The following is a 12,216-nucleotide window of genomic DNA, read 5'->3' as shown; positions in this document are numbered from 1 at the left end:
AACCATGCATCTCTAACCCTGCCACCCTACCCCTAGAACTTTATTTACTATGAAATGTGTCTCCTTGTACTTTCATTTGCATTTATTGAGAACTGGAAGGTAGAACCTACTTCCCTGTCAATGTTGACCATCAATATTTCCTCCCACACGTGGCTTCTGTTTCTGTCTCTGGGCAGATTTATTCTAACCTGCCCTCAACTCTGTAAGAAGATTGTTCATTCTCTAGGGCTAGTCCAAGCCTCCTGGCCCCGTGCTTACTTCAAATTCACTTAAATCTGACATAAAAGTTTTCAGGACAGGCTGGATCAAGCTGTGCCCTTGTGTGAGCACTCCCTGGACAGAATGTCTGGTCATCTTCTGTGTAAATTCTTTCCCATGACTCACAAATAGAAATCAGGAGAGGAGGGAGGTAAGAGGTGCAAGACTCTGCAGCTGTCTGGAGAGTCAGCAAAGGGAGACAGAATCTTTAGTTACTTCACATGTATAACAATATGGCTGGGTTTTGTTTGATTTTGTTTACACTGTTGAGTTATCAAAAGAAGTGGTGCATAAAAATGTCAAATAACCAGATTCTCTCCCTTTCTTACTGACTACATAACTCTAAGAAGCATGGCCAGACCCATGGCTCAGTGGCACCTATACACGGCCACATATGAGAAAGCCAGGGATGGGTGGCCTCATCGTACCCCAAGCACAAGGCCTCATCCACGCAGCCCTGCTGGTTTGATAGCAGCAACATAGGCAAGCTCTCGGGATTTTTATTTGGTGGGCTTGTCTACTCCGTAGCTCACCCTCAAAAGAGGAAGTGCCCAGAAAGTCACCAGCTGAAGCAGGCATAGAAGATCTGGGCCCATTTGCTCATTTGTTCCTTGCACAGAGTTTAGGAAGGTACCCATCTTGCAGGAAATACAACCTGGTTTGTCGAATAAATGCATTGCAAAGAAGGGAGACGGGAAGATAGGGAGAAAGGGAGAAGGTCAGGGCAGTGGAGTGCGAGGCAAAGAGAAAGAAAGGGAGAAAGAGACGGGGAGGACACCTACCAGTTAAAGGAGATTGAGAACAACTCATTGCAATAGGTAATTTAGCTGCTAATTCAAAGAAACCGCTAAAAAAAGATGATGATATTTATGAGGCAGTTAGAAATATAAACATGAACTGGATTATTTGATGATACCGAGGAAACTGTTGCTCATTATTTTACATACAGTAATAGCATTGTGATTGTATTTTTTTCCATTTTTATTTTAGATTCAGGGGGTACATATGCAGGTTTGTTACCTGGATATATTGCGTGATGCTGAGGTTGGGGTACAAATAATCCCATTAACTGGGTATTGAGCATGGTATCTAATAGTTGCTTTTTCAATTTTGACCCCCTGCCTACCCCTCACCTCTAGTAGTGCCCAGTATCTGTTGTTGTTTCTTTATGTCCATGAGTACTCAATGTTTAGTTTCCACTTATAAATGAGAACTACTGGCTTTCTGTTCCTGCCTTAATTTAATTAGGATAAGGGCCTCCAGCTGCATCCAAATTGCTGCAGAGGATATGATTTTGTTCTTTTTTCGTGGCTGCATGGTATTCCATTGTGTATTTGTGCCACATTTTCCTTATCCAGTCGATATGATTATATTTTTTAAGACGACTTCTTATATTTTAGTGGTACACAGCAAAACATTTACTGGATAAAATTATGTGATGGTGAGAGCATAAAGAAACCAGTTGGCTGTAAGTTTGTACTTAATTAAGCAGTGACCTAGAGTTTTCATTAGGGAACCCACTCCGTAAATGTCAAGATAAGGATACCTTTTCTCTGAACTCATTCAGTATCTAAAAAGAAAAGTTTCTCCAAGCTTTTTATCAACAGTTGGGTGAGGAGCGGGCCACCTGCGCTGTGGGTGATGCAAAATTGATAGGGGCTGGTGTCTGCACCTCACCCTTCAGCTTCAGGATGTCATACAAACTTTATTTGGTGAAGCCCTGGGTCCCACCCTGCCTTCTGCTGTGCCTGGAGTAGCTAAGTCAGGGAGTCTCTTGTTTCCATTTCTCCCAGTAATGTGGTCTGCATGGGGAAGGCAGGCCTATGCCTGCATGGGGAAGACATGGCCTGATCGTTGATGATGCTGAGGTTTGAGGCACAAATGATTCCGTCACCTGGGTACTGAGCATAGTATCCAACAGTTAGTTTTTCAACCCTTGCCCTCCTGCCTCCCTCCCTGATAGTGTCATCTCTTCCTTTCCAGTACCTCCCGCCCAAGCCTTGTGGATGTGCTAATTCCTCTCTCCGCTCTGGGTTGGTAATCCTTCCTATACACAGGAAAGGAACACGTGAGAATGGCAGCTCAGTTCTAGGTAGGATGCAGGCAGCCTGCAGCACTCCCCCTGAAGGCTTGGCTCAATCACACATTCTCATCTGCCCATTTGTCAACAAACAGGGACCAGTTCTGCCCACAGTGCTGGTGGATGCAGAAAACCAGGTCCCCGCTGTCCGTGAGTTTTGCCCTGGTTAGACAGTGTGAAGGTATCAAATGACTGAAGATAATTAGCATCCAACAATGAGAATAAAACTGAAAACATCGATGTGGATTACAGTCAACCCAAGCTGGTAGTCTATTTATGTAAAGTTTGGACAAAACTAACCTAGCCTGATAAAAGTTAAGTCAGAGGTTGCCCTAGTAGGGTCAGGGAAGGCGGTTAGCTGGGCACACATGTGAAGGACTTTCTGGAGCAGTGGAATGTTCTAGATTTTGATTTGGGGAAACCGTTACATCTTCTGTCAAACCTCACTGAACTTGAGGGAGTGACACTTCTCTGAGAGTACCTTGTATATGATTATGATTTCTGAGATCATGTCTATGTTTTATGTATTTGAGAAACAAAACTAAATCAATAGGGCAGGGAAAATCCTCCTGCCAATGGTGGCCTGAAAAACTCACTCTGTCACATATACATGAAGTTGATGAGTGACAACAATTTGATGTCTTAACCAGGGGTTCTTGTCCTGGTCTAAGGATGTATTATGACAGAGGCCCCAAAATCCCCTAAAATAAGATGGAAAATGTCGTTCATATATTGAGTTTTCTAGGAATGGAAGCCACTGTTCCATCAGATTCCCAAAATCGTTCCTGACTCAGTGGACTTAGAAACTCCTCTTCTAAAAACAAACAAACAAACAAATAGTCTGATGAGTTAATGCTGGAGCATGCAGGAAGCATAGAGCCCAGTGCCTCTGTCCCTGGGGAATCACATTTTTCCTGAAAGCTTCCAGAAAGTTGAGAGGCTGGCATTTGCTTCCTTGCTCTGCTACCACCTGCAGAGTGAATGAAGAAATATGGAGGCCACCGTCTACCAGGGCTTTGAGGGTGGGGTATGTAGTAAAAGATAAGGAGGTTCCTTTAAAAAAATTGAAAGTAAAACTACTAATATTATGACTGCACTAATGCACATTCCCACCAGCAATATAAAAGGGTTACCCCTTTCTCTACATCCTAACCAGCAGTTATTATTTATTGTCTTTTTGATAGTGGCTATTCTAACCTGGGTGAGATGATATCTTTTTTTGGTTTCAATTTACATTTTCCCTGTGATTAGTGATGTTGAGCATTTTTTCATATACCAGTTGGTCATTTGTGTGTCTTCCTTTGAGAAATGCCTATTCAAGTATTTTGCTCTTCTTTAACTTTATAAGGTTTTTAAATTTGTTTTGTTTTCTTTTTGCCATTGAGTTGTTTGAGTTTCTTATATAGTTTAGATATTGTCCTCTTGTCAGATGTATAGTTTGCCAGTATTTTTTCCCATTCTGTAGGTTGTATCTTCACTCTGTTGATTGTTTCCTTTGCTGTGCAGAAGCTTTTAGGTTTGATGTGATCTCATTTGTCTATGTTTGCTTTTATTCTCTGTGTTGGTCTTCTCCCAAAAAATATTTGCTCAGATCAATGTCATAAAGCACTTCCTCTGTGTTTTCTTCTAGGAATTTTATAGTTCTAGGTCTTACATTTAAATTCTTGTTTATTTGTTTGTTTGTTTGTTTGTTTTGAGATGGAGTGTTGCTCTGTCACCAGGCTGGAGTGCAGTGGCACGATCTCAGCTCACTGCAACTTCTGCCTCCTGGGTTCAAGAGATTCTCCTGCTTCAGCTCTTGAGTAGCTGCGGCTACAGACGCACACCACCACACTCAGCTAATTTTTGTATTTTTAGCAGAGATGGGGTTTCACCATGTTGGCCAGGATGGTCTTGATCTCTTGACCTCGTGATATGCCCACCTTGGCCTCTCAAAGTGCTGGGATTAAAGGCTTGAGCCACCACGCCAGCCTACATTTAAGTTTTTAATCCACTTGAGTTAATTTTTGTTGATTTTATATATGATGACAGATAAGAATCTAATTTCATTCTTCTACTTTGGACACCCAGTTTTACCAACCCTACTTATTGAACAGACTGTCCTTTTCCCATCGTGTGTTCTTGGGCATCTTTGTCTAAAATTAATTGGCTGTAAGTGTATAGATTTATTGCTGTGTTCTCTTTTGTGTTCCATTAGTCCATCTGTCTGATTTTGTACCAGTACCATGCTGATTTGGTTATCATAGCTTTATAGTGTACTTTGAAGTCAGGTAGTGTGATGCCTTACAGCTTTGTTCTTTTTGCCTAAGATTGTTTTGGCTATTGGGGGGTCTTTTGTGATTTTATGTAAATTTTATAATTGTTGTTTATATTTCTGTGAAGAATATTATTGATACTTTGATACAGATGGCATTAAATCTATAAATATTTTTAGTAGTATAGACATTTCAACAATATTAATTCCTCTAATCCATGAACATGGAACCTCCTTTACATTTATTTATATCTTCTTAAATTTGTTTCACCAATGTTTAATAGTTTTTATTGCAGAGATATTTCACCTCTTTCATAAATTTATTCCTAGGTATTTTTGTAACTATTGTAAATGGAATTGTTTTCTATACTTCTTTTTCAGATAGTTTGTTATTAGCATACAGAAATGCTATTGACTTTTGTATGTTGATTTTTGGAACCTGCAACTTTACTGAATTGGTTTATTAGTTCTAACAGCTATTTAGTGAAGTGCTTAGGATTTTCTATCTATAAGCTCATGTCATCAATAAGCAGGAACAATTTAACTTTATTCCTTTTGACTTGGATACTTTCTATTTATTTCTCTTGCCTATTTTCTCTGTCTAGTACTCTCAGTACTTTGTTGAATAAAAGTGGTAAAAGTGGGCATCCTTGTCTTGTTTCTAATATTAGAGAAACAGCTTTCAACTTTTTGCCTTCCAGAATGATGTTAGCTGTGTGTTTTTCATATATAACAAAGCCTTTATTGTGTTGAGGTACATTCCTTCTACACCTAATTTCTTTTCTTTTTTATCATGAAGGAGATGTTGATTTTTGTCAAATACTTTTTCTGCATCTATTGAAATAATCATATGGTTTTTATCCTTCATTCTGTTAATGTGATGTATTATGTTTATTGATTTGAGTATGTTGAACTATCCTTGCATTCCTAGGATGAATCCCACTTGATCCTGCTGAATGATCTTTGTGTCGTACTATTGAACTTGGTTTTCTAGTATTTTGCTGAGGATTTTTACATCTATTTTCATCAGGGATATTGGCTTGTAGTTTATTTTTTTGTTGTTGTATCCTTGTCTGGTTTTGCTATCAGGGTAATACTTGCCTTACAAAATTGGTTTGAAATAATTTCCTTTTGTTCAAGTTTTTGGCCTAGTTTTTAAAAGTTGGTATTAATTCTTCTTTAAATGTTTGGTGGAATTCAGCAGTGAAGCCATCAGGTCCTGGGCTTTTCTTTGATGGAAGATGTTTTATTATCAATTCAGTCCCTTTTGTCATTATCATTCTATTTAGTCTATTGATCTATTTTTTCATAGTTCAATCTTGGTAAGTTGTATGCATCCTGAAAAAAATCTTTTTTTACACACTTTATATATCAAACAGAATGCAGAGTGAGACATGGCATTTGTTGTACATCCCTATGCTGATGTTGAAATTTCATTGAGGTAGTTTATTTTCTATTTTCCCATCTTTCTGCTTTGCTCCTCTGGTTTCTTGATACTATCCTTTCACTCTAATGACACTGTAGTTATTCCTTTACCAGGCTCAAAATTTTCTCTTCTCCAGAGCATTCCTCTCATGCTGCCTCTGCTTGGGCTGCCTTTCACTTCAACCCATCCTTCTTTGTTGACATCTCACCACCATTCAGAGCAGTGTTCATGTTCCTTGCTGACCTGCCTTGACTCCCTAGCTCTTCCTTGAGCCCCTAGCACATGTGATAAATGGCTTGCAGAAGTGGCCCCAAAGCTCCTCCCAAGCATATATCCACACCTGTTTGCAATCTGACTCAATTTCCATCAAGAGATGGAGTCTATTTGATGCCTCTTAAATCCAGATTGGACAAATGCTTTGGCTAAGGAGACATTAGAAAATATGGCACAGTGAAGATTTGAAAAGTGCTTGTTCATTGGATCTTGGCCTCTTTTGTTGCTCAAGATACTTCTGCCTCCAAGAAAATGAGAGTGGGTTGTCCTGTTGAAGGAAGAGAGTCACATGGCTATTGTTCAGATAACATCAAGCTAACCACCAGGCATGTGACTGTGACCATCTAAGATAACCCAGTTTCAGATCAGCTGATACAGAGCAGAAACACTGTCCAATAACCAAGGGAACCTGACAGATATGTAATATTTCTTACTTTAAATCTCTATATTTGAGTTGATTTCTTATCCAGCAAAAACTGCCTGATATGACACCTTCACAACGCCTTTCTATATTCCAACTTAATTGTAGCATCCTTGACCACAGAACCACTTTGACTGACATCCTCTGAAACTCCTTCAGGACTTAGATTCTGCCTCACTCATTTAAGGAGCAGAGGACATGTTTGTTGATTGACAATCTCGTCCAAAGTTTCCACTGTGCTTCAAGGATCAGTTAGTAATTTAATTCCTTTAGAGGCTGGCTTAGGTCCCCAGGCACCAGCTAAAAACAAACCTGCTACATCAAATCTTCTTGAAAAAAAAGCCAACAGATCATAAGCTTTGAAATCAACTGTAGGATCTATGGAGGAGCATTTTGCTAGGGCTTCAAATACCATGGGCATTAATATAATCTCACCCTTCAGACTCAGATACTCTCTCTGATTTCTCCTTCAGTTCCTGCAGAGAATTTGAGGTCAAAGGGAATGGAAGAGTCTGCTAGTTCAAATGAATTGAGGTGGGGATGATTAAAAATTGAATCTCAGCTGACAAAATTGAGAAGTAAAGTTTCTCTGAAAATATTATTTTCATAGTTAAAAGGAATTTGCATATATATAAATGACTTTCTATCATTTAAAAATGCTTCCACAAAAATGTACATAAGAGTTTCACCTCAATGTTGAAAATGAGAGAGTTGGAGTATATGATGAGTAAGAGCTTATAAATACATAATCCTATGTAGAATTCTGACATCCTGAGATGCTGTCCACCTGTCCCTAACAAAAGCCATAGATTCCTAGAGGGTCATATAAAGTAAAAGGTTATTTTGAACATTCTAAATTAGTTTCTGGGAAAGGAGGGCTGTCCCCACAATCTATTTATTAAGACAAGTACTAGCCCCTGTGATGAAGTTTATTTCTCACTCATGTAAAGTCCAAAATGAGCCATCAAGATAGGTGATGGAGGGTTGGGTTGGGTACAGAAAGTATACTCCACACAGTGGCTTAGTCATCTTCAGCATGCAAGCTCTATGGCCACACTGAGAGTCAATCCAATCAACAGAGGAAGACAGAAAGGGTGATACATCAGAAAGTTTTATGCAGTAGGCCTAGAAAGTAGTGTACATCTCTGTGCCCATATTTAATTGGTGGATCAGTCACATGATCACATCTAACTGCAAGGGAGGCTAAAAATGTGGTCAGCCTCCCACAGATTGTCACCAATAAATGATTTCTCCCATAATAAGAGCATCACATGGATCATGTCACATCCAGACTTCGGGATTCAGTGACATCCAGCTAATACAGAGTTTTGGTAGGAGGTGTGATTGCATGCCAAAGTTATTTCCCATGTAAAACCAATAAACAAATTCATTCAAAAACACTAGTTTATGATATATTATACTCCTGGGACAATGCTAAGATCTACAAGTCATAAAAGAAGAACACACCATAATGTCTCCCTACTGGGAGCTTATAGTAAAACTGAACACATTTGACATATTCACTGAAAAATTTGTAAATAATGCAGCATCAATTTCTAAGTATGTTTGCCTGTCATAGATAAGTGCATATTTATACATTTTTCTGACATATTTTTTCAGAACATAAGACAGTACAAAGAGTTTAGAGATAGAACAGATTCTGCTATTGTTTGAATGTCCCCTCCAAAACTCACATTGAAATTTAATTGCCATTGTGACAATATTAAGAAGTGAAACCTTTAAAAGGTGATTAATACTATTATTATGGGAGTGTGTTAGTTATCGTGGGAGTGTCCTGATAAGAGGATGCATTTGGCCCCCATTTTCCCTCTCTGTCTTGCACACTTCCTTGCTACGCACAGCCTTCTGCAACGGCATGACCCTGACCAGATGCTGATGCCACGCTCTTGTACTTTCCAGCCTCCAGAACCATGAGCCAAATAAACCCCTGTTTTTTGTAAGTTACTCAGTCTGTGGTATTCTGTTATAGTAGCAGCAAATAGATGAAGAAATAAAATGGTACCGAGAAGTGGAGTTTTTGCTGTAACAAATACCTGAAAATGTGGAAGCAGCTTTGAAACTGAGTAATGGACAGAGGCTGAAAATACCTGTGAAAGGTATGGACAGATTTTGAAGTAGCTGGTTAGGAAAAGCCTAGATTACTGTGAATAACACGTTAAGGGAGATTCTTTTTTTGTATTTTTTTTTGAGACCGAGTCTGGCTCTTTCCCCCAAGCTGGAGTGCAATGGCACAATCTCAGCTCACTGCAAGCTCCTCCTCCTGGGTTCACACCATTCTCCTGCCTCAGCCTCCTGAGTAGCTGTGACTACAGGCGCCCGCCACCACGCCCAGCTAATTTTTTGTGTTTTTAGTAGACATGGGGTTTCACTGTGTTAGCCAAGATGATCTTGGTCTCCTGACCTCATGATCCGCCCACCTCGGCCTCCCAAAGTGCTAGGATTACAGGCATGAGCCACCCCGCCCAGCCATGTTAAGGGCAATTCTAATGAAGGCTCAGAAGGAAAGGATAGCTGTAGGGGAAATCTGAAACTTCTTAGAGATTACTTACATGTTTGTGACCAAAACATTGGTCAAAATATGGAAGGTAAAGGCCATTCTGATGAGGACTCAGATGGAACTGAGGAACAAAGTATCGGAAACTGAACTAAAAGAAAATCCTTGTAGCAAAGTACCAAAAGCCGCGGCTGAATTGTATACTGGCCCGAGGGTTTTGTGGAATGCAAAACTTTAGAGTACTACTAAACTAGGATATCTGGCAAAAAAAAAAAAAAAAAATCTAAGAAGTAAAGCATTCAAGCAGCTGTGTGGCTACTTTTAACTGTATATGGTAAGAGGCAAGTGAAGAAAACTTGAAGACAGAATTTATAATTAAAAGGTAAGTAAAATGGGAAATATAGAAAATTTTCAGCCATGTAAATAGTGTAAAGGTGTCTCTTCGGGAGAACAAACCGAGGGTGTGGTGAAGTGATTGTTTACTAAAGAGATTATCATGGATAGAACAGAGGCAAGTGCTGTTCATCAAGACAATGGGAGAAAGACCCCAGAGACATTTCAGCCGTCTTTGAGGCTGCCCCTCCCATCACAGGCCCAGAGCTCTAGGCAGGCAGAGTGGTTCCAGGAAATGAACCTGGGGCACCTTTGTGGGGCGCACTGCCCATGGTCAGCTGGAGACTCTGCTTCTCACATTCCAGCACAGCACTCCTTGACACCTCAAGCCATGGTTCCAGTGGGCCCAGGTGTGACTCGACTAGATGCTCCAAAAGATATAAGTAGCAAACTCTGGCAGTGTCCATGTGGTGGTAATTCCACAGGCTCCCAGAATGCAGGAACTTTGGAACCACAAGTTCCTCCACCTACATTTTAAAGAATGCCATGGGCTGCTTGGGGACCCAGGCAGAGACCTGCTGCAGAGGCAGAGCCATCCACTAGGGTAATGCCAAGTGGAGTTATGGAAGTGGGACTACCTGAAAAACCCCAGAAGCGTAGGGCCACCAGCATGCAACTCTAGCCTAGAAAAGCGGCAGGCATGAGATTCCAACCCAGCAAAGCCAGAGAGGTTAGGCTGCTTAAGGTCTGGGGGACCACCCCAGTGTACCCAGAATGTAGGACAGGAATCATAGGAGATTTTTCTCCAACTTTAACACTTAAAGTTGTTTTTGCTGTTGGGTTTTAAATTTACTTGAGACCAGTTGCTCCTTTCTTCTTGCCTTTTCTCCCTTTCGAAATGACAACATCTAACCTATGCCTGTTCCATTACTATATTTTAGAAGCAGATAACTTGTTTTAATTTTATAGGCTCACAGCTGGAGGGAAATTTGCCCGAAGATTTATCATGCCTTGAGCCTCACACATTGCTGATGTGGATGAGGCTTTGGAGTTTGGACTTTTGAGTCAATGCCAGAACACTTAGGACTTTAGGGGCTATTGGGATGAAATGAATGTATTTTGTATGTAAGACAGCCATGAGGTTTTTTTTGGTGGGGGGGACCAGGGATGGAATACTATGGCTGAATGTTGGAAACTTATGTCGAAACTTAATTGCCATTGCAATGGTATTAAAAACAGGGACGCTTAAGAGGTGATTACCTCACGAGGGTTCTGCCTTCATTAACGAATTAATGCCATTATCTTGGGGGAGTAGGTTAGTTGTTGTGAGAGTGGGATCCTGCTAAAAGGATAAGTTCCACCGAGCATGGCGTCTCATGCCTGTGATCCCAGCACTTTGGGAGGTAGAGGCAGGAGGATCGCTCAAGGCCAGGAGTTTGAGGCTGCCATGGCTTGTGATGGTGCCACTGCACTCCAGACTGGGCAGCAGAGTGAGACCTCATCTTAAAAAAATTTAATTTGGCTCCCATTTTTTTTCTGTTTATCTTGTGTTCTCAATTGCCACGTGAAGCCTTCCACCATGGGATGATCCTCACCAGATGCCAGCACTATGCTCTTGGACTTCCTGGTCTCCAGAACTATGAACCAAATAGACTTCCAGTTTTTATAAATTACCCAGTCTGTGGTATTCCATTAGCACAGCAGAAAACAAACTGAGAAAGATGCTTAGATGCTAATTTATACCACATGGTAACCTGTGAATAGGTGTGTGAAAATGAAAACAATAGCATGAGCTACAGTCATTAGAAAAGTGCATGGAGAAAATATGACAAGCTGGGCTTCAAAGAATGGATAATTTGTGGGTATTTTGGAGCAGAAACCAGTTATCAGGGAAGTAAGGATATGTTGTGTGTTAGCCTGGCAGCCTGAGACTCCTTTAAAAAAAATGCGTAATTCAAGTTTGATAAGCCTGCCGTGCGCAGCACTGAGTTAGGCATCAGGAGCCAGCAGCAGGCAAACCTGACCTGAGTCTCCTCTCGTGGACTACACATAAATATGCAGTGCAGGAAGACACTGACTTTGCCTAGGGTCAGATAGTGGGGAGACTTTCCTGAAGACGTGACATACGTGTAACCTGCAGGCTACATAGGTGTCCCTGAGGAAATCAGGTTCATTTCATTCTTGGATAATAGGGAGCTATAGCAGGTTCTTGAGAATCAAAATGGCACAATGTAGAAGAGTTTTCATTTTGTTTTTAAGAAGTGTATCCAGTGAAGGGGAGAAAAGGCAAAGGCAGGAATCTTCAAATGTATCTTAAATTGCTCACTAAGGAAATTAGGGAAGGCAACTTGAAAGTTAAGAGAACCAGTCACTGCTTTAATGCAGTCAAAAAAGCCCTTTAGACACCCCTCTTCCTTCCCACAAAATGTGCTTCTTCTTGAAGAGACTCAGAGTTCAGAGTTCAGCCAACCTCCCTGAAAAGTCGGTGGAAGTCCTTTTTTTCTGGAAGGAGTAGGTCCCAGGTGTGATGCTCTAAAAAGTCTCCAGCCAGGTCTGGCTTTGAAATCGGGCAGCTGAGAGGAAATCTGCATCTCCATGGCACACGGAGCAGCATGGAACCTGGACACTTCCTGAGGGGCTGAATACACATCCCCGG

The sequence above is a fragment of the Macaca nemestrina genome, chromosome 15 (assembly GCF_043159975.1).
Source record: "Macaca nemestrina isolate mMacNem1 chromosome 15, mMacNem.hap1, whole genome shotgun sequence".
NCBI lineage: Eukaryota > Metazoa > Chordata > Mammalia > Primates > Cercopithecidae > Macaca > Macaca nemestrina.
The sequence above is the reverse complement of the archived record's forward strand: the minus strand, read 5'-3'. Positions refer to the sequence as shown.